Source organism: Hemiscyllium ocellatum, chromosome 1 (assembly GCF_020745735.1).
Source record: "Hemiscyllium ocellatum isolate sHemOce1 chromosome 1, sHemOce1.pat.X.cur, whole genome shotgun sequence".
In the NCBI taxonomy this organism is placed as follows: domain Eukaryota; kingdom Metazoa; phylum Chordata; class Chondrichthyes; order Orectolobiformes; family Hemiscylliidae; genus Hemiscyllium; species Hemiscyllium ocellatum.
Window position 1 is genome coordinate 21,624,089 of NC_083401.1, and position 24,051 is coordinate 21,648,139.

General features: G+C 40.1%; 1 protein-coding gene across 1 annotated transcript in view; it reads left to right on the top strand.

The window, feature by feature from the left end:
* The window catches only part of atrn (attractin), a 376,923-nt gene that overhangs the window by 239,891 nt on the left and 112,981 nt on the right, over positions 1-24,051 (top strand). The window lies entirely within an intron of this gene.

The window sequence follows — 24,051 nt, forward strand, 5'->3', positions numbered from 1 at the left end:
GAATGGTGATGCAGGCTCGAAGGGCAGAATGGCATACTCCTGCACCTATTGTCTATTGAAAAAAATGCAAGTGTCATAAACAGCAAGACAAATGATATATTGTCCTTCATTTCAAGAGGGATTGATAGCAGGAACAAGTAAGTCTTAGTGCGGCTGTACAGGGCTTCAGTGAGATCACATCTGGAGTATTGTGCACAGCTTTGATCACCTTATCTCAAGAAAAAAACTTGCTATAGAGGGAGTTCAGAGTTGAAAAATGTGGTGCTGGAAAAACACAGCAGTCCAGGCAACATCCGAGGAGCAGGAGAATCGACGTTTCCGGCATAAGCCCTTTTTCAGGTTTGGGCTTATGTCCGAAACGTCGATTCTCCTGCTGCTTGGATGTTGCCTGGCCTGCTGTGTTTTTCCAGCACCACATTTTTCAACTCTGGGCTCCAGCATTTGCAATCCTCACTTTCTCCATAGAGGGAGTTCAGCAAAGGTTCATCAGACTGATTCCTGGGATTGCACATTTTGCATATGAGGAAAGATTTAGTCACCTGAGCCTGTATTCACTGGAAGAATGAGAGAGGAACGCATTGAAATGTATTAAATTCTGCCGGGCTGGATAGACTAGACACAGGAGTAGTTTTGCCTGGGGTACGTCATAGTCTCAGTACATGTAATAGGCCATTTTGGAATGTAATTAGAAGAGGTTTCTTCATTCAGGCGATGTTTTCAATTTGGAGAAGCTATACAAGCAAAGTCACTGAATATATTTAAGAAAAAAATGGACTTCTGATACTAAACATGTCAAAGTTTGGGACAGAAGCATGGCATTGAGATGGAAGATCGACCGTCGATCCTTTCGAATGGCAAAGTAGCCCGATGAGTTAAATGCTCAACATCTCTTTTCAGTTTCTGTGTCATCAGATCTTGATTAAACTGACATGCTAAGAATTATTTTCTACTAATAAATTAATTTGAATTGATGCTAGAATGCATTTCTTGACGATAGTTCTTATGACTGTTAAAGCACAATGTTCAAGCACGAAGTGGAAGCACAAATGAAGTCTTGTTTGTAGTTCAGATCTCTTGTTTATCTTGTGTCCTGTGTTTTGTTGTGGAGAATTGAAATGCAGACAGTACTTCACATTATTTTGGCTTTAGCTTTTCACAGTGCAAGGTGAAGTGTGGATTTGATTTACTTTGTTTTCCTGTGGGTGATGAAAACTTGCTGGTAATACCTTATGCCAATTTACACAAGATAAAGTAATGATCAATTCTAAGGGTATGTGTAAAGTTGCTTATTTTAAGTTTTGTTTCAAGTTTCAGCCTTTCAATTTCACAATATTTAGAAACCTTCATTTTTTTTATAGCTATTTGATGTGAAAGCCATTGAAAGTCAACAACAGTCCTGCTATAGTTTTCATTTTATATCAGAATGTCAGGAAACAAATGCATGCAGAAAATGAAGGCATTGTTATCAATTGTGCATAAATATTTAATGTTGAAGAATAATGATAGTAATATTGTATTTGGGTTTTCATGAATTTCTGACAGAAAGGACAGAAGAAAAATACATATATCTCACATTTCATGTCTCTTTTCATTTAAAGATGGTAATAATATTTATTACTTTACAATCCTTTGGGATTTGTCTGAAGTCCAATGAGCTTTGTAAAACATTTACACCAGGACTTGCAACAATTGACTCAGATCCTACAGAACTCTGGGAGCCTTTATTTAAAGATTTTTTTTGAAGCTATGTTCACACTTCACCAACCTTCATTTTTGCAATCTGCATTCATCTTCATACTCAACCCTTTTGTTATTTGTATGTCCAGAAATATTTTAAGTACATAGGATTTTTTTTCTAATTGAGTACAGCAGTTTCCCATTGTCACCCATGTTGAAAGCACATTAAGTACGTCAGAGTTTTCTAAATGTATGCAACTCAGTTGCCAATGAACTGAAGGATTCAGTTTGTCCACAAACAGCAATCACTTAATATTCGTGTACAAGTTGTTTATAAAAAAAATTAAAAAGCTAATGTAATGTCAGTCCAATCCTGAGGGTTGAAGCGTGAAAGTAATGTTACAGCTCTGCAGAGCCTGATGTAAAAGACATTCCTTTCTGGACATTGCATACTAGCTTTGGCAGGGGTATGAAGTAGGTTTACCTTATAATGCTGGAGTTCACAGGATTTAAACTATGTAGACAGTATGCACAGACTAATTGAGCATTGCCTCAAAAATGTAGGCATGATTATATTATACTACTTAAGGTAATCATAGAAGTTGATATGTTTGTAGGGAGGGACCACAACACTCAAAATGTTTTCAAACTGGGTAGTGAAAGTCCAAATCTTCTCTTTTCAAACATCTCTCACCCCACCTAAAGAAAAGCTACTGTTTGAGATCAATGTAAGAACTACAATTGGCAGATTTTTATTGATAACAATGTTTGCATTATCAGAACCAAACTGGATTAATGGAATTAAGATGCAAATTGGCAGTTTAATGATGGAACACGCTTGAAGGTTTGAGTGGCCATTTCCTGTTCCCATTGAAGTCTGTCCAGACATCAGAGAGACGCATATATGAGCACTGCTGTTATCCAGTTATAAGAGTAAAGCACAGTTTCACATTTTCACATATGAGCCTTTCATCCTGATTCCTGATAAAGGGCATCGATTCTGCTGCACCTGAGATGCTGCCTGACAGCTGTGCTTTTCCAGCTCCACACTCTTTAACTCTGATCTCCAGGGTTTGCAGTCCTCACTTTCTCCACGGATACCACAGTGTATGTGTTACCAGCAAAGCCTTGGACCAGAGCAAGATGTTTTGGATCAGTTGTCAAGCTAAACCTGTAGTCCAAAAGTGGATGGGTACTGGCAGGGATTTGGTGGAATTTTTCAGTCAGCATTTAAGATATTGTATGTTAATGCGGTGACAGAAAGATCAGCGGGAGTGTTTGTAATACCTTGTGAAAGGTTACTGTCTTTTTAATGTATTAACAACTCCACAGAAGTGATGACTCTGGCAGGTTTATATTAAAGATATCCTTCATGTCTTATTGTAGAATACTGTTTAGTGGCCTTGTGGTTATTAAATTATGAGCTTGTAATGCTGTAGTTTCGTTCTCTTGATTTCTGCTGCAGCTTGGTAAAGCTTAGGCTTAGGGGAACCTTAAATTCGATTAAAACTGATATCGGAGGAAGATAGTGAAGACAGGGTCTACAGTAAAAGGCAAAAAGCTCAGGGCTAACTCAACAATAAGCACTGGCTTTGCAGTGCAGAAATAATGTTTGAGGAAATGATTCTGTCATATAAAAACATGAGTAAGCCGCGGTAGTTTTTTTGCATTATTTTCGATGAAGCTGCTCAAAACGGATGAACTTTAAGCATGAGTTGCAAATTCTTGTAGCTTGCTAAGAGAAATGGAATGCTTCAAACTTTAGAGGGTGGAAGATTTCTGTAAATTTCTGCTGCTACAGTAGATGTCAGTTTTCCTTTTAGAATGGTGTGATTGTCGTTTATTCTTGTGGAAAACTCATAATCCTGCAAAAGTGTGGTATTGAAAAGCATCGAAAATAGGTCTTGGGAATATTGCTCACCATCCAAAAGATGAAAAAAACTGAAAAATTTAGATTTTTGGCAGAAAACTGAATGTTGGTAAAACATCAACTTTAATGTTTGGATAAAATGATCTGTTCCATAAGGGTACAGAACAGCCAATCGCTGATATTGTAATGCATAAATGATCAATCGCTGTCTGGGTCAGAATTTAGTTCAGATCATTAATGCTGAAATTTTTCTCAATTTACTAAATAGCTTGAATGACCTAAAAAAATAGATTCATACAGAAAAGGCCCTTTGGCACATTGAGTCCGCACCGACATAACTAAAAGCATGCTAATCCCAATTTCCTGCACTTGTCCCACATCCTTGAATATTATGTTTGAAGTACTCATCAAAACTTTTTTCAAGGGTTGTAAAGTGTCCAGCCTCCACTACTTTCCTAGGCAGTGCATTCCAGAATCCCACCAGTGGCTGAGCGAAAACGTTTTTTTTCCCAAATCCCCTCTGAATCCCTTTCCCCTTTTACCCTAAAAGTCTGACTATGACGTAAGTGTACCACTGGTAAGTCTTTTGCTTTATAACCATCAGAGTTAAATGGTATGGATGATTAACTGGAATACATTTTGACTAATTTGGGAGAATAGAACTTTGAAGGTGAATGGGTTTCCTTCAGTGTTGAAATTTTGAGTGTTTCATGTAGCATGCATCCCTTGTTTCTTCTCAGCTGCAAATATGGTGTTGTATGTACTGTTTATCATCCCTCACCATTTACTACCTTGCATTGATGTACTTTATTCTAGTTTATTCTATTTTCTGAACTCTGAAACTCTGCATCTAATTTTGTTCCTCCTACGATTTGACTTTTAAAATTGAAGGCTGTTCTCTCCCACACTCACTTCCTTGATTTGCACATATCCCATCTTTTTAATACGTGTGTTCTGCAAATGTATTTCTTCAAAAAATGTTTCAAACTATCTCATCTCTGAATGACTAACAGCAGGACTTAATGGCAGACTTTTACTCTGCAACTCTGAAAGCTTTTTTTAAAAATGTGCTGTCTTGTGAAAAATGTATACCCAAGTGAACGAAAATGATTCAACTTAAAGTATTTCACTTATTGTTAAACGTTACTTGTCAAACTCGGCCTGCATGTACAGGTGGGAGTGCTGATCTGATGAGGTCATTGGTACTAATTAGATCTTGTTTACTTATACTGCTGCACAATTGTATGGATAATCTGTTTTTTTTATTATTTCTATCAAGCTCAAATTGTACCTTGGGTCTTAGCAAGAGGAACTTGATTGAGCATAAAGTATGCAATCTGACTAGAGCTTTATGAAATGTGATTATCACCTCTCCTGATGTGTATCCTACGGTGTTTACTCTCTAATTTCTTATCCAGTTGGCTTTGTTCATTGCTGCTCTCATCATTTCATTACTTTTAGCATCATGTTCTCAAATATTTTCAACTTGTACTTTTTCAGCATTAGTTATACCTGCATCCAGCTTCCTTATTGTGTGTAACTCCTTGTACTTGTTATTATGATTCTAATCTCATTCAGTTCCTCCTACGACTTTCAAACCAAATTGCATCCTCTCCATCTTCAATTCACTACTCCTATAAATGCAATTTTCTTCCTCCTCCTCTTATCAGAGATACATCAGTACCTTTTGTGGCCTTGGAAAATCCCAGACAAATAATTATGTAAATCTCAGAACTTTTTAACAAAGTTAAATTCTCAAGTGAACTTTAACAATTGGTGTCATGTTGGCCCAGATATGGGTATGTGTGATGTGGTGGGGGAGGTCTGTGAGTGTAAAGGGGTATAAGTATCTGAGAGGGTGTATGTGTGAGCGTATAGAGTGTGTGTGTGTGTGTGTGTATGTATGTATATAGTGCAATGGGATCACATGTAGTGTGACATGAACCCAAGGTCCCGGTTGAGGCCATCCCCATGAGTACTGAACCCACCATACACACCCACATGCCCACATACACTTATAAGTTTGAGGGGTGAATTTATACTTGCACAAAGTAGATTTTATTTTGCTCAAAAACTGCATGAATCCATGTAAGATTCTGTAAATCTGTTTTTCAGATTAGAATCAGTCTGACCATTGTGGCACAGACAGTCTCACACAGGGAAGCTCACACCTTCAATGCATTATCCGGCTGACATGACACCAACTGTTAAAGTTCACTTGAGAATGTAACTTTTAAAAAGGTTCTGTGATTTACATGTGAAAGAATTGAAACCAACATGGTCATTCTAAAAGATGAGAGACTTAACAAACAATCCACATCTTGTTCAATACATAATTTGACTTACATCACACTGTAAACGTTTGCTACAAATTCTGAGAGGTTATGATATTATACTCCACAACCACCTGATGAAGGAGCAGCACTGCAAAAGCTAGTGCTTCCATATAAACCTGTTGGACTATAACCTGGTATTGTCATTTTTAACTTTGTACATCCCAGTCCAACACCAGCATCTCCAAATTTTGCTGTGTAGTCACTGTTGGCTTGAGATTTCATCATGATAGTACTATCATGATGATGATGATTAGATCAACTGTTTTGGTGGTGTTCATTGAAAAATAGATTTTTGCTGGGCCAGAGAATTTCTTTGTAATAAAACAAGATGTCTTGGTTCTGAGTACATCTAAAAGAACTGACGACTGCCTCAGTTGAATTTTGATTGCATAGATCATACAAAACTCCCTCGGCACTGTCACGGAATGGGTGTCTGCAGGTTGTATTGACTTGAACGCACAATGTGACCGCAGTTAATAAAAAGGTCTAACAACACTACCTCAATCAGTTTGGAGGTAAGCAGCATTTCTTTTAAATTAATTGAATTGTACTTCAGTATAATTGTTGACCTCTCATGTTACAAAAAATTATTTTCTATGAATTATATGCAGTGCCATGAAATATTTTGTTCATTGTGACTTAGTTGGAAAGTATGGATTCCATTGCCATTATCTGCACATTGTGCCCAATTTTTTCCTTATTTAGCTATATATGATTTTCCTAAATTTCTCTCACTCAGCTATCATACTTTATTTGCCTTCATTGGCACTATTCAGTCGTTCTCAAGAGATACGAGAAAGCAAGCTGATGGACAGATATTCTGAAATTTAGGGTTTTTTTCCATCTTCACAACTGTCTGGTCACTCTTGATAGCTCCTCAAATGACGCCTTGCAGCTGACTTGAGAAACCCAATAGAATGGAGGTCAAATCTGCCACTATCAATTCGCATCTATGTAATGTCTTTAACATAGTAAAACATCATAAAGCAAATTCAGAGGACAGTTAGCAAACAAAATTTGACGTATCTCCAGTACATACTAGTATAATGTCCAGTCAGCTTTTTATAACACAGGATGAAACTCTTAATTTGCAGTATGTATCTTTGTCTCAGTCTGCTTTTTCGTATTCTCCTTTATCATTGTAATTGAAATATAGTGGCAAAGAAGCCAGTTGGTCCATTGAAATTATGCCCAGGATAGGGTTGAATAATTCAGTCATTCTCAGATTGCTACTCTGTCATTCTGCAAGTTTATTTTTCACAAGTGTCCATCCAATTTCCTTTGAAATCCTTATCTTTGTCTCCACTGCCTTTTGTGCACAGTGCATTCTATGTCATTACCGCTCATGTACTAAAAAAATTCATCCTCTCATCACCTTTTGGCATCTCTTAAATCTGTGTTGCCTAATCCTTGCATCATTGACTAATTCAAACAACGTTTGTTTGGCCCGACTTCTCTGAAATTGTTATCCTAACATTCCTTTTAAATAACCCTTTGTTCTTCTTGAAGTAAAGAAAATCACCCTTAGCTGCTTCAACCTAAATTTGAAGCTGGAATCCCTTAGTATTGCTGGAACCATTCAGCTAAATTCCTTCTGCACTCCTTCAGGAATTCTAGCTTGCACCTTAGCAAAGTGTCGATCAGATCTGGACACAAAACTCTAATTGCAGCTGAATCAAAGCTTTATAAACATTTAGCCAACCTTCCCTGTATTTTTTTTTAATTTGATGCCTTTATTAGCCAGTCCCCAGATTCTGTAATATTCTAATTCTCAGTATTTCTTGCTGTATACTGTAATGAATCTCCAGTTGCCTTTGTCCCTGTACACTCTTGGGAACAGTGTCATTCTGCACATGTTGCCTCCCCCTACCCTTCTGCCAAAGCTATCAGTCACCTCATACTTCATTCCTATGTGCCACTTCTACCTATTCTGCTGACGTATATCATTTGTCTTTTCTCTTTAATGAAACTTGTAGTCACACATCGAACGTCAGTTGTGGGTAAGATCCTGGAAGCTATTATGAAGGATGAGATCTTTGAATACTTGAAAGTGTATAGCAAAATAGGGCAAAGCTAGCACGGTTTCATCAAGAGGAGGTCATGCCTGACAAATCTGCTAGACTTCTTTGAGGAAATAACGAGCAGGTTAGACAAAGGAGAGCCAATGCATGTTGTCTTCCTAGACCTCAAGAAGGCTTTTGGCAAGTTGCCACATAGAAGGCTACTGAGTAAGATTAGGGCCCACCGTGTCAGAAGCAAGGTGCTAGCATGGATCAAACCTTGGCTGTCTAGCAGAAAGCAGAATGGGGATAAAAGGTGACGAATGGTGTTCCGCAAGGCTCAGTGTTGGGACCACAACTTTCCACTTTATACATTAAAGATCTAGATGAAGAAACTGAGGGTATTCTGGTTAAATTTACAAATGATGCAAAGATAAGTAGAGGGACAGGTCACACTTGAAGAGGCGGGGAGGCTGCAGAAGAATTTGACAGTTTAGGAGAGTGGACAAAGAAGTGGCAGGTGGAGTACAACCTGGGAAAGTGTGAGGTCATGCATTTTGGTAGGAAGAGTAGAGGCATGGACTGTTTTCTAAATGGGGAGAAAATTCAGAAGTCTGAAGAGACTTGGGAGTCCTCGTCCAGGATTCTCTCAAAGTAAACGTGCAGGTTGAGTCAGTAGTTAGGAAGGCAAATGTGATAATGGCATTTATTTTGAGAGGACTTGAATATCAAAGCAGGGATGTACTTCTGAGCGTCTATAAGACTCTCACATGAAGTATTGTGCGCAGCTTTTGGCTCCATATCTCAGGAAGGATCTCAGCCAGGTCATTGAGTATATTTGAGACTGAGATGGGTTCTTGAGTATCAAGAGTTATGGGGAGAAAGTAGAAGAATGGGGATGAGAAACTTATAAGCCATGATTGAATGTCGGAGCAGACTCACTGGTCACATTTCTCCTCCGATGTCTTATGGTCTCACGTGGTAACTGATGGTCTGTTTCTTTTCTCCTTTGCACTGTATAATGTTTTATACTTCTAAGTGTTTTACACGTTAAATTCTGCAAGAAAGTTTGACTTTTTAAATCAATTTCTAGAAGAAAGCCACTTCATTAATGCAGTTTTTTCTTAATGCGTTAATTAAATGCACTCTGGGTTCGTCTAAGTAGATCTCATTGGAGCATGTTCACTACCCATTCTTGGTGTTTGATTGCCAGCCTTGGGGGGAACAAAAATTACGTAACTTTCAGTCCCTTACTTTGTTCACTGACCCTCGAAAAGCCAGTTTTCATACATCAGAAGTGCAGAATCTTAAATTTTCCTCAAAAATTTTGAGGGAATTATTTTTGTTTCGCTAATTTGACCAATGTCTCGGTCTCATGACGTGTTAATAGTGGAACGTTTAAAATAATGCATAATGTATAGGTTTTACTTATAATTGAGGCAGGCTCAAGTTCAGCATTGCTTAGAATGAACCAAAGAAAATTGCACTTCATGGGCAGATTTGAACTGCTTTCGTTAGATTGTGCAAATGCAAACTCTAGGATGCTATTCACAAATGTTCTTAAGATAGCCATGTCTTGATTGTGGGAGGATTGCCATGTTTAACCTTAAATTGTAAATTTAGAGAGTGCTTAGAGAAATAATTCTGAATATTTATTTTAAAATTGCTGTCAAGGGAGAAAGAAAAGCTTTAGTGGTCTGATCTCTGCTGTCTCAATATAACAGTTTGATCCTCTTGCTCTTTGACCAGTTATTGTTGATTTCGATTCTTTGTTGATGCTAAAAGATCCATTATTAAGAATACTAGTCAAAAGCATTAAATCTTTCTGCTGTGTCCTATCTCCAATTCAAAGTTGCTTCACCAAACTAGAACACACATAATGCAGTAACTGTATACAGTTAGTGTTAATTCTTCTTGTATTATTTCACGTCTGTTGTTCGTGTTACTGGTGTCAATTTCACTTTTTCCTAGATATAATTTTAAGACAAACATCAATTCACATGTCGGGTTATGTTCACCATTGCGTCCTGTACTATTTTACAAAGTCTCAAATATGCTTTGTTAGCATAGAAGTTAACAGCAGAAGTAGGCCATCCTCTCCTCTCCACTCCACCCCTCCCCCCGTTCCACCATTCGATATGATCCCGATTGATCAAGTTCAACACTGTTATGAAGGTTAAGGATACAAAAAGTAGAGGTGATGTTCTTGGGACATAACATTGGTTATGGTAGGTTGATCCCATGGAATGCAAAGGCGAAAGCCGTCAAGGAATTTCCATGACCAACCTTGAAGAAAGAAGTGCTTTGATTCTTAGGACTCAGCAGGATTCTATTGGAAGTCACAGTGTAGTGGCACCGTTAACCGATTTGCTAAAGAAGACACACAATTTTGGTGGACTGAACAATGCCAGGAGTAATTTGAAAGCCTTATTAACCACAGCACCAGTTTTAGCTACACCAAACATTTCAAAACCTTTTAAAGTCACTATTGATGCTAGTGACATAGGAGTTGGAGCTGTACTCCAATCGGAAGATGATGATGGGATTGAACTGCCACTTGGTTACTTTGCAAAGAAGATCAACATCCACCAGAGAATATACTCCACAATCGAAAAGGAACTATTGAGTTTGGTACTGGCCTTGGAAAATTTTAATGTGCATATCCCGAACAATATGTTGGAGAAGGTGATGTACATGGATCACAACCCGCTGACATTCTCAGAAGGTTTTAAAGACTAGAATATGAGACTATTTTGTTTGAGTCTTATTTTACAGACTTTTTAATTTAAAAATTATACACTTTGCAAGTCGTAAAGGATGTAATCGCAGATGTGTTATGACGGATTTAACTGATGAAGTTTAGATGAGATTAGGATTTATTTAATGTTTATAAGTATATGGGAAGATGTTAAGGTGACCGTACATTAAAGTTTTTCTGTATGTTAGGGTAATGTGCTTAAAAAGTAGGAAGAAAAAGCCATCTTTTCATTATGATAGTTAATTTCTTTCTTAAGGGGGGAGATATTATGAAGATGTGGGTGTACTGTACACTTAAAAGACTTACAAACAACAGAACTACCTGACAGAACCAAGTGTTTTGAAAATAAAGTATAATGTAACATTTGGTCGAACAACTTGATTAGCTGGTTGCCCGAAAAATAGCTCTCTTAGAGGTACCTTTATCGATCAATAACCTGTGAAGCAGAATCCCCAAGAAGAAAAAAAGACCAAAATACAGAGAAGAACAAAAGCTGCCTGGTTTTGAGATAAGAAGCTTTGTTTTTAGATAGTAATATTGGACTAATGTTATAGGAGGGAAGATAAGGAGGGTAGTAGTTGATGGTAAAGGTTTGAGGGTAGTAGTTGATGGTAAAGGTTCATCTTGGAGTGCAGTTACCAGCGGTGTTCCGCAAGGATCTGTTTTGGGACCATTGCTGTTTGTCATTTTTATAAATGACCTGGAGGAGGGGCTAGAAGGTTGGGTGAGCAAGTTTGCGGATGATACGAAAGTCGGTGGAGTTGTTGACAGTGAGGAAGGATGTGGTAGGTTACAGCGGGATATAGATAAGCTGCAGAGCTGGGCAGAAAGGTGGCAAATGGAGTTCAATGTAGCTAAGTGTGAAGTCATTCACTTTGGTAAGAGTAACAAGAAGATGGATACTGGGCTAATGGTCGGATACTTGGTAGTGTGGATGAGCAGAGGGATCTTGGTGTCCATGTACACAGATCTCTAAAAGTTGCCACCCAGGTAAATAGTGCTGTGAGGAAGGCATATTGCGTACTGGCTTTTATTGGTAGAGGAATTGAGTTCCGGAGTCCTGAGGTCATGTTGCAGTTGTATAAGACTCTGGTGCGGCCGCATCTGGAGTATTGTGTGCAGTTTTTGTCGCCATACTAAAGGAAGGATGTGGAGGCACTGGAACGGGTGCAGAGGAGGTTTACCAGGATGTTGCCTGGCATGGTAGGAAGATTGTATGAGGAAAGGCTGAGGCACTTGGGGCTGTTCTCATTGGAGAAAAGAAGGTTTAGGGGAGATTTGATAGAGGTGTACAAGATGATTAGGGGTTTAGATAGGGTTGACAGTGAGAACCTTTTTCCGCGTATGGAGTCAGCTGTTACTAGGGGACACAGCTTTAAATTAAGGGGAGGTTGGTATAGGACAGATGTTAGGGGTAGATTCTTTACTCTGCGGGTTGAGAGTTCATGGAATGCCCTGCCAGTATCAGTGGTGGACTCTCCCTCTTTATGGTCATTCAAGCGGGCATTGGATAAGCACATGGAGGTTATTGGGCTAGTGTAGGTTAGGTAGGCTTCGGTTGGCGCAACATCGAGGGCCGAAGGGCCTGTACCGCGCTGTATTTTTCTATGTTCTATAAAAGCTAGATTAAAGGAAGGAATTGAAGTAGTTGTTACATAATTATTCTCTGTTATACTTTAAGACATAAAATTGTTAATTTTTATTTTATCTAGTTCTTGGACTATCGAATTTTCACAGATTACTGCAGGGGATAAATCTTTTCTGTTGTGGTTTTAAATTAAGTAGAAGAGTTTAACCTGTGTCATAACAATACCCTGATCCAATTCTCCCCCCACAACCCTTGATCACTTTAGCCATAAGAGCTATATCTATCATCTAGTTGAAAACACTATATTTTGGCCTCAACCATTTTTTGTGGTTTTTGAATTCCATAGGCTCGTCACACCCTGGTTGAGGAAATTTCTCCTCCTCTCAGTCATGAAACTATGATTCTTAATTTGAAGTCCCTGCCATTGGGAACATCCTTTCTGCATCTAATCTGCCTTGTCCAGTTAGAATTTTATAGATTTTTTTTAATGTGATTTCCTCACGCCACGCCATACCCACCCACACACATTCTTCAAAACTCCAGTCAATACAATTCTGACTGACTCAATCTCTCTCCATGTACTGTCATCCCAGGAATCAATTTGCTAAACCTTTGCTGCACTCCCTCTCCAGCAAGGGCATCCTTCCTTTGATCAGAAGACCAAAACTGTGAGCACACTATTCCAGGTGTGGCCTCATCAATGCCTCTTATATATATATTTGTTCACTGTACTCAAATCCCCTTACTATGAAGGCTAACTTAGAGTTTTCCTTCTTTCCTGCCTGCTGTACCTACACATGCTTAGATTCAGTGACTGGTGCACAAAGACAGCCAGGTCTCATTGAACATTCCCCTCTATCAATTTACAGTCATTCAAATAATCATTTGCCTTCCTAATTTTGCTACCAAAGTGATAAGCTCACATTTCTCCACATTATATTGCATCTGACATGCATTTGCCCACTTAGCCTCTCAAAATCACACTGCGACATCTCCGCATCCTCCTCAAAACTGGCCTTTCACCCAGCCTCGTGTCATCTGTGAGTTCTGAAGTATTACATTTAGTTCCTTCATCTAAATTATTAATGTATATTGTGAACAGTTGGGATCTGAGTATGTATGCCTGCAGTACCCTACTAGTCCCTGCCTACCATTCAGAAAAAGATCCATTTATTCCAACTTTGTTTCCTGTCTGTTGACCAATTTTTGATCCATCTCAATGTCCCTAATCCCATGCACTTTAATTGTGTCCATTAATCTCTTTTCTGAGAATTTGTCAAAACCTTCTGAAAGTCCAAAACGATCACATTCAATATCTCTTTGATCAATTCTGCTAATTTAATTTCCATGTAAATTGAAGCAAAATAGATGACAGTAGACAGCAAGCAGGATAACAAGTTGTAATTGATTGCCAGAAACTGAAAACATCTTCAAAAGTTTGTTTTTACAGTCTCTAAGAATGTAATACTATTTTCAAATGAGTCACAAAGTTGGTGATCTTCTGAAAGACAATGATCCATTTTATATGTTTGCCATCCATGTTCTTATGTAAGCTCCATGTCTTCCTGAGAACTTTATTACTCTCTGTAGGGCAAAACTATACTTAAAACTTATGTTGAAGTAGCTATGCAAAGGAAGGCCTTAATTTACCAAGCCAAATGGTATGGTTTGAAGGTAATTTATGATCAGTCTGTTCAGAGATGTCCCTTCACACCTCTCGAGTAGGTGGATCTTGAACACAGGCTTCCTGATTCAGCAATTGTGGCATTACTGCTGCATCACAATTGTCCTTGGTGTAGTTTGAAATTAATGGTCTTGAATATGCTGCTTCTTGGGTACAATTATTTATATCAATTGCTAATTAGGTGTTCAACTTTTTGTTTGAAGTTAAATAGTCAGTGCTTCTGTCAAGTCATAATCTTCTGAAGGATTATGCAAAGTTTGTGTATTGCTTCAAATTTTCTGCTGAAGTAGTACTTAAAATTAGTAAAATAGTGTGACTATTAACCTTATTGGAATATTGTTTAAATTGCAGACACATTTGTGTTTCGATTCCAAAAATCTCAGTTTTGCTTTTGAAAAAGAACACTTGGGTATTCCTGTCTGTGGTTTAGACCTGGAAATATGTCAGCTCCATGTCATAAATAAAAAGGTCTGCTTCCTATATGCCTAAATAAGAATGCAATCTGAAAATAACATGCCAGGTACTTAGATTCAGAAAGTATGGCGCTGGATAAGCACAACAGGTCAGGCAGCATTCCTGATAAAGAGCTTATGCCCGAAATGTCGACTCTCCTGCTCCTTGGATGCTGCCTGACCCGATGTACTTTTCCAAAGCCAGACTTTTCGACTCTGATGTCCAGCATCAACAGTCCTCACTTTCTCCACACCAGTGAGTTAGTTTATGGAACATAGCTATACACAATTGAGTAGCTGTAGTTCAGACTGTTTGTAGTTGGTGAATGTTGTTGTTTGCCAGGTTGTCTCTGTTTTTGCCTAACATTATTCAATGACTGCAGATGCTGGAAACCAGATTCTGGATTAGTGGTGCTGGAAAAGCACAGCAGTTCAGGCAGCATCTGAGGAGCAGCAAAATCAACGTTTCGGGCAAAAGCCCTTCATCAGGAATACAGGCAGAGTGCCTGAAGAGTGGAGAGATAAGTGAGACGAGGATGAGGGTGGGGAGAAAGTAGCATAGAATACAATAGGTGAGTGGGGGAGGGGATGAAGGTGACCGGTCAGGGAGCAGGGTGGAATGGATAGGTGGAAAGGAAGATAGGCAGGTAGGACAAGTCGTGGGGACAGTGAGCTGGAAGTTTGGGACCGGGGTGAGGTGGGGGAAGGGGAAATGAGGAAACTGTTGGAGTCCACATTGATGGCCTCAAGAAGAAGCCAAATTTTCAGTTGTATACATGTTATAATCACTTGCATGAACTAAATTGTTCTACACTTGCATTTATTTCTGAGACATGTAATGTGCTGTATGTATTGTCGTGCCACAGTTCAGATTAAATTCCAAAATTATCTCTGCTCAGCTGCACATGTTGCGAAGTACTGTTTTTTAAATTATGTCAACATTTTTCTTTGGTCCCAGACCAAAAGGCAATCAAATTGGTGCACAAACGTTGAGTATTTCTGCCTGTGCTTTGGTTGTGATTGGATCACAGACTAATATCTGAATGCTGGTAGTTTTCCAGTATGGGTAGCACTGGCTAACCAGCTTGGTCTATTGAGATGATAATCCTGGGAATGAAAACTTTCACGTGGAAAAAAAATCTAAAGAATCTAAAGGGGACATAAATTTAAGGTGAAGGGTGGAAGGTATAGTGGGTATGTCAGGGGTGGGTTCTTTACCCAGAGAGTGATGGGGGCATGGAATGCGCTGCCTGTGGGAGTGGCAGAGTAGAATCATTGGTGACCTTTAAGCAGCAATTGGATAGGTACATAGATAGGTGCTTAAGCTAGGACAAATGTTCGGCACAATATTGTGGGCTGAAGGGCCTGTTCTGTGCTGTATTGTTCTATGTTCAATGTTCTAAAGATAGGACTTGAAGATTTCAAGTGATGGACCGTTGGCAGCAGCTTGTTATTGTAAGATTCTCCTTGGAAGGTAAGACTGATAATACAATGTCTTCAAAACAAATGATCCTTTTAGTTTGTGTGGATGGCTACCTGGTCTTTTCTCATTGCCCGAGGGCACGTGATACTTGTTTCTGTTCATTCCCATCAATCTGTTCCATATCTTAGAATGTGGTCAGTCTCTTTTTTTATACTTCCCCCTGCCTTTTCCATCGTAAGTGCTATTCCAATCTTTGGTTAAAGATTTGACACTGGTGTATAATATCTGTCAAGTTATCAAACACATCTTTGACCGTAACCTAATTTATATCTCTGACCCGATAAGAACTCCATGTGGAACTTGTACACTTGAGGGGATAAGTAAATGTTTGGTAAGGTATTGCTATTTTTTGTTGCAATCCCTAAAACTTCTCCTCAAATCCAAGAACCATCTCAATTTGGATGTTAACTGCTGAACATGGAAACCTTGTTTAAAGTTATTTTTTAAGATTAATTCCTAGTTATGGCTGCATATGCTGACTTTTTGAGCAATTTAACTACAGAACTTAAAGCAATCTTTGGGTGAATCCCTTTTTTGTGTTGGTGCAACGCCAAACGTTTCAGCCACTGTTGAAATTCCAGGAGATAATTTAACAATGAATTAAAATGGTTTTGACTTTTCCCTGATGCATAAACCACACTGCAAATAGTATCACCCTTTTTTTAAATTTAACTTAATATGTTAAGAAGAGGAAAGCTCCCATCAGTTAGCTGGGGCATCCAGAGAGAGAGTTTCTAGAAAATGATTATTCCCCATTGTAAACCACTGTTGTCTTCTGGCATGACATTGCCAGATCCAATTTAACCATGATTCCATTATAGATTTCATAATTTATTCTTCAATGGGATATAGGTATCTCTGACAATGCTTGTGGTTTCCTATCCCCAATTGCCCTTGAATTGATGGGCCAAGGGGTCAAAGAGTGCAAGATGGAGTCTAATTTACATAAGTGTGAGATGCTGCATTTTGGTAAGGCAAATCTTAGCAGGACTTATACACTTAATGGTAAGGTCCTGGGTAGTTTTGCTGAACAGAGAAACCTTGGAATGCAGGTTCATAGCTCCTTGAAAATGGAGTCGCAGCTAGACAGGATAATGAAGAAAGCTTGATTTTGAAGAAGATTTGTTGCTCAGGTTGTGGATCAGATTGTAAGTTTGCTCACTGCGCTTGTTCTCAGACATTTCATCACCATGCTAGGTAACAGCACCAGTGAGCTTCTAGTGAAGTGTTGATATTCTGTCCCGCTTGCTATTTATCTATCTCGGTTTGTTGTAGCAGGTGATATCATTTCCAGTTCTGTTGCTGAGAGATTGGTAAATGGGCTCCAAATCTATACGTTTGTTAATGGAGTGAAGAAAGCATTTGGCATGCTTTCCTTTATTGGTCAGAGCATTGAGTATCGGAGTTGAGGGGTCATGTTGCAGTTGTACGGGATATTTGTTCAGCTAGTTTTGGAATACTGCATTGTGTTCTGCTCTCCCAGCTATAGGAAGGATGTTGTGAAATTTGAAAAGGTCCAGAAAAGATTTACAAGGATGTTGCCAGGGTTAGAGGGATTGAGCTCCAGAGAGAGCCTGAATAGGCTGGAACATCCGAGGCTGAGGGGTGATCTTATAAAGTTTTATAAAATCATGAGGGGCATGTCAGACAAAGGAGAGCCAGTGGATGTGATCTATTTGAATTGCAAAGAATGTATTTCGCAAGATGCCACCCAGGAGGCTGCCAAAATAAGAAAGGAGACTCTGGTGTTAGGGGCAAGGTAGTCGCATGGATAGAAGATTTGCTGACTGGCAGAAGGCAGAGAAGCTGCCAGTGATTAGTGGAGTTCTGTAGAGGCCAGTGTTGGTTGAAGGAGCTGACTTCATTGTTGTTACGTTTGCTAATGAGACAAAGATAGCTTGAGGGATAAGTAGTGTTGAGGAAACGAGGAGGCTAGGAGATGGGCAAAAAAACTGGCAGATGGAATACAATGTGGAAAAGAATGAAGTTGTGTTTTGGTGCAAAGAAGGAGTGTAGACAATTTTCTAAATGGCAAAAGTCTGAAGCACAAAGGGACTTGGGAGTACTAGGTCGGGATTATTTTAGCTTTAATGTTGTTCAGATGGCAGTTAGGAAGTGTGATGATGTAACTTTTAAAGGTTTTTTTTGAGAGGTTGCAAAGGCAGAGGTATCGAACTGGCTACTGAAGACTACTTAAGTAAACACATTGTGAGTCCTTGGGATTTTGTTTTTCCAAGTTGGACTAATTAAAGCAGCCTGGGTGCGGCCAGTTCTCTCTCACCAGGCTTTCTTGTTTTGTTTTAAGCTTTAGCATCAGAAGCCATTGGGTTCTCAAAGGGTTGGAAACTTCAGTGGATAATTCCTAATTGCTACTTTTTGTGAAATTTCTCTTGATGTTTTTTCCCTTCTGGATTGTAGAACGGCATGTAAGAATCTGTGTTTGAATTTGCCTTATTGCCAAAGGGAGTATTTGTGGGCTGTTACTATTTTAGAACAGTTAATTAGTAATAGTACTGTATCTAATATTTATTTGTTTTCCAATAATTAAGTTATTTTAATTCCTCTTCCTTTTGTTTGTTTTTTAAAAATATAGCATTTAAATAAATTCTGTTTTGTTTGACATTGAGAGTTTGACGAGTTGTACCACATCTGGAATACCCACTTCACATCTAACTTCAAAATAAGAAAAATTAGGATTCTCGGCTACCTTCTCAAAATATTTTGAGAGGGTCTGGCCTGGTCCATTTGACAAAGCCATGCTAGCTCTATTACTATTCTAGAATTGTACATTACAGTAAGGGTAGTTTGTTGTTTTTCCCAGAGTTATAGTCATTAAACAATATAGATCTTGAGTGTTGCTCATAGAAGATCTTCTTTTGAAGTTTTTGTCTTACATTCAGTGGGATAATTCACAAGAAATATTATAGCAAGGTAAAACAACATCTTTATTGTGTGAGTATACTCAAGGCAATGTCTTGCCAAATTGGAGTGAACTTGTCTTGATTAAAACTTAATCAAAGTTATATAGTGAACTGACAGCCATTATTTTGGATTAGTGGTGCTGGAAGAGCATAGCAGTTCGGGCAGCATCCAAGGAGCAGTAGTAGTATTTATTAGTGCATTCTCCTTGGCAACAACTGTCAGTGTTTCTACTTGAAAATTAATTGGCACTTTCCCCTCACAAATTACTCTCTTTGACGTTATTGATGAGTTGTCTCCATTCATACAGGCTAAAGGCTTTGTTAAAATGTGGGTGTGATGGTGGGGTATTTTCGGCAATACTTTAATGCACTTCCAAACTTATCTCTGAACATCCTCACCCCAACCCTAATGTCTCCCTCTCCTTCAACAAATTGGAGAAGCTCACAGTTGACTTTGTCACTAAATTGGAAACCTCTGTTCAGCTTTCCTATCCATGAAACAGCTTCATTTTCTAATTGGTATAGGGTACAGTTGGGAGCACTGTCTTCAAGTCAGAAGTTATGGGCTCAAGTTCCACTCCAGAATGTGAAAATATAAATCAAATCTGACACTTCAGTGTTACACTGAGAAACAGCTGCAGTTTTCAATGGGACATTAAATCAAGGCCCTGTTTATTTGAGACATGAAAGGTCCCATGGCATTACTCCAAAGAAGAGTAGAAGAGTTTCACTTCATGTCCTGGTCAATATTTATCCCTTTATGAAAATCAGATTGTCAAACCACTATCAGATTAATATTTAGTGCTGCATTTTCCTGCAGCATTAATATATTAATCTGATATTGGTTTGATAATCTCATTGCAACGTCAGAAGCATTGCTTTAGCTGAATAGTGCTTTCAGATGCTCTTGAGATGTCACTTAAACCCCGTAACAAATAGTTTTTCTTTCCTCTTTTGCTTGTTCTTTTTTGTGCATATTTTGTTCCTGTGATGTGCTTCCTGCTCTTTGCCACTGTTTGCACTCATCTGTTGGCTAGTCGTCTTTTCTGAATGCCTGATTCAGTTGACGTAAATTATTTTCCCTCCTCAGGCATAATCCCCCTCCCTTTCAAGACCATTGTCATCAGTCCCTGAAAGAAAATTAAGACTTTCTCTGCTGAAAACAAGTCATGACAACAAAACCACTGTTCAAGGAAACTTGACAAAATCCTTCCAGTTTCCTGCAGAACCAACAATCTCCAAACAACTAATCAACTGCAAAAATCAGTAGAATTACCTACATTAGCAATCTTCAACCTTTCATAAGATATTTGCCATAGTGAAGCCAAAAATTGATTTTTGTTTTCTGACCTACTTTTTTGGATATTTCTCTCATTTATAGGCTCTGTGAGCATGTCATGCTTTATTGTCTTTCTCACATTTTAGTAGATCAGTCAGCATAACATCAAATTTGGAGGACAATGCCTGAGTCAGTTATAAAAGATAAGATAACAGAGCACTTGGAAAGCATTACTAGAATTAGACAACGTCAACGGATTTATGGAGAAAAATCATATTTTACCATTCTACTAGAGTATGCTGAGGATGTAACCAGTGGAATAGATAAAAGAGAACCAGTTAATATGTCATATTTTTGAGGAAGCTTTTTATAATGTTCTGTTCAAGAGGCTGTTGGATAAAGTTAAAGCATGCAAGATCAGAATAATATACTGGCATGGATTGAGAAGTGAGGAATGTTATGTTTCCACTCATCCTATGAGGACTTTAGTTCGGAAGTAGGGGAATGTCTTACTGTAGTTATACAGATGCCCGGTGAGATCATACCTGGTGCATTGTATGCAGTTTTAGTCTTCCAGCCTAAGAAAGGATATACTTGCCATAGATGTAATGAGTTCAGGAGCCAAGTGGTCCTGATGGAACCCTAGGGTAAAAAGTGAGGTCTGCAGATGCTGGAGATCAGAGCTGAAAATGTGTTGCTGGTTAAAGCACAGCAGGTTAGGCAGCATCCAAGGAACAGGAAATTCAACGTTTCGGGCCAGAGCCCTTCATCAGGTCATTCCTGATGAAGGGCTCTGGCCCGAAACGTCGAATTTCCTGTTCCTTGGATGCTGCCTAACCTGCTGTGCTTTAACCAGCAACACATTTTCAGCTCTGATGGAACCCTAACTCGGTGTCATTTGCCTTAGCGGAAGTCCAGTCAGTATTCAATATGTTAATTCTGGGGCTGGTGGCAGAACTCTTGAATGAGAAGAGATTGATTTGACTAGGCCATATTCATTAGAGTTTAGAAGGATGAGAGGGGATCTGATTAAAACATACAACATTCCAACAGGTCTCAACAGACTGAATGCAGGGAGAATGTTCCCCTGAGTTAGGGAGTCTCAGGAGATGGTGTTAGCTATTTCGAAATGCCATGAAAAATTTATTTATTCAAAGGTAGTGAACCTGTGGAATTCTCCACCATAGAAGGTTGTTATACCACAAATGAGTCACTTAATGTATTCAAGAAAGAGACAGACAAGCTTTAGATTTTACAGGTACCTATGTCTTTGGAGAGGAAGTGGAAGTGTGGCATTGAGATAAATGATCAGTCATGCTCAGATTGAATTGTGGAGTGGACATGAAGGGCTGACTGACCTACTCTTCCTTGTTTCTCTGTTTCTACAGTTCTTTAACTCGAGAAAGCCTGGTTGAATTAGTTCCATTTAAATTTTACATATGTTCGGCTGAGAAAATATATCCATGCGAAAAGGATTAACCTACTTGCGGAACCAAAGAAAGGGTTAAGACAGGAGGGAAGTCACTTCTCCCTCCCTTACCCAGGAAAATAACCAGGAGGTGTCTGTTTGAAATGATAATAAATTAGGAATCCTACTTGGGTATGGGGGGGTTGCTCTTCGGAGGGTTGGTGTGGACTTGTTGGGCCAAAGGGCCTGTTTCCATACTAAGTAATCTAATTTATAATATAATTCCTGGTAAATAGTATTTATCAGCCTGGAGGATGGAAGGTGGTGTGCACCTCGACCAGGACCAATGCTCTCTGTATTGCATATTGAAGTGGAGAGTAAAATTAGAAAATTCACTGATACCAAACTTACAACGGTTTAAAGCAAAACTGAGAGGAACTGGGCACATCTGGACTGACAGAATGGAGTGGCACTTGAAAGAATATGGAAAGATATGAGGTGATGCATTTTGTCCAAAGGAATGGAGAGGGCAAATGCATTGTGAAATCATCAGGATACATCCCCATTTCTCATTTTGTGCTGAAGATGATTGAACTTAAGACACTGCCCTGAGGAACTCCTGCAGAGATGCCCTGAAGCTGAGATGACTGACTCCAACAACCACAACCATCTTCCTGTATGCAAGGTATGACATCAACCAGCAGAGAGATTGCCCCCTATACCCATTGATTCCAGTTTTGCTAGGGCTCCTTGGTGCCACACTTGGAGGAATGCGAACTTGATGTCAAGGGCTATCTCTCTGACTTCACGTCTGGAATTGAGTACTTTTGTCCCTGTTTAAATCAAGGATGTAATGAGTTCAGAGCTAAGTGGCCCTGACAAAACACTAACTGGGCATCACTGAGCAGGTTATTGTTAAATAGGTGCTGCTTGATAGCACTGTTGATGACACCTTCCGTCACTTTACTGATGATCGAGAATAGAATAGCGGTTATTGACCGGGTTGGATTTTTCCTACTTTTTATGTACAAGACATACCTGGGTAGCTTTTCGTATTGGAGAAAGTGAGGACTGCAGATGCTGGAGATCAGAGCTGAAAAATGTGTTGCTGGAAAAGCGCAGCAGGTCAGGCAGCATCCAAGGAGCAGGTGAATCGACATTTCGGGCATAAGCCCTTCTTCAGGAATGAGGAAGGTGTGCCAAGCAGGCTAAGATAAAAGGTAGGGAGGAGGGACTTCGGGGAGGGGCGTTGGTAATACGATAGGTGGAATGAGGTTAAGGTGAGGGTGATAGGCGGAGAGGGGATGGGGGCAGAGAGGTCAGGAAGAAGATTGCAGGTCAAGAAGGTGGTGCTGAGTGCGAGGGTTGGGACTGAGACAAGGTGGGGGGAGGGGAAATGAGGATGCTGGAGAAATCTGCATTCATCCTTGTGGTTGGAGGGTTCCTAGGTGGAAAATGAGGAGCTCTTCCTACACGCGTTGGGTTGCCATGGTCTGGCGATGGAGGAGGCCAAGGACCTGCATGTCCTTGGTGGAGTGGGACGGGGAGTTGAAGTGTCAGCCACGGGACAGTTGGGTTGGTTGGTGTGAGTGTCCCAGAGGTGTTCCCTGAAATGTTCCGCAAGTAGGCAGACTGTCTCCCCAATGTAGAGGAGGCCACATCGGGTGCAGCGGATGCAGTAAATGGTGTGTGTGGAGGTGCAGGTGAATTTGTGATGGATATGGAAGGATCCCATGGGGTCTTGGAGGGAAGTGAGGGGGGAGGTGTGGGCGCAAGTTTTGCATTTCTTGCGGTTGCAGGGAAAGGTACCGGGAGTGGAGGTTGGGCTGGTGGGGGGTGTGGACCTGATGAGGGAGTCGCGGAGGAAGTGGTCTTTCCGGAATGCTGGTAGGGGAGGGAAATATATCCTTGGTGGTGGGGTTTGTTTGGAGGTGGCGGAAATGACGACGGATGATACGATGTATATGGAGGCTGGTGGGGTGGTAGGTGAGGACCAGTGGGGTTCTCTCCTGGTGGCAATTGGAGGGGCGGGGTTCAAGGGCGCAGGAGTGGGAAGTGGAGGAGATGCGGTGGAGAGCACCTTGAACCCCTCCCCTCCAATCGCCACCAGGACAGAACCCCACTGGTCCTCAACTATCACCCCACCAACCTCCAGATACATCATACCATCTTTTGTCATTTCCGCCACCTCCAAACAGACCCCACCACCAAGGATATATTTCCCTCCCCTCCCCCTCCCCCTCCCCCTCCCACTCCGCCAAGGACATGCAGTTCCTTGGCCGCCTCCATCGCCAGACCATGACAACACCACGCCTGGAGGAAGAACGCCTCATCTTCCGCCTAGGAACCCTTCAACCACAAGGGATGAATGCAGATTTCTCCAGCTTCCTCATTTCCCCTCCCCCCACCTTATCTCAGTCCCAAACCTCAGACTCAGCCTTCTTGACCCGCAATCTTCTTCCCGACCTCTCTGCCCCCATCCCCTCTCCAGCCTATCACCCTCACCTTAACCTCCTTCCACCTATCGCATTCCCAGTGCCCCTCCCAAGTCCCTCCTCCCTGCCTTTTATCTTAGCCTGCTTGACACACCTTCCT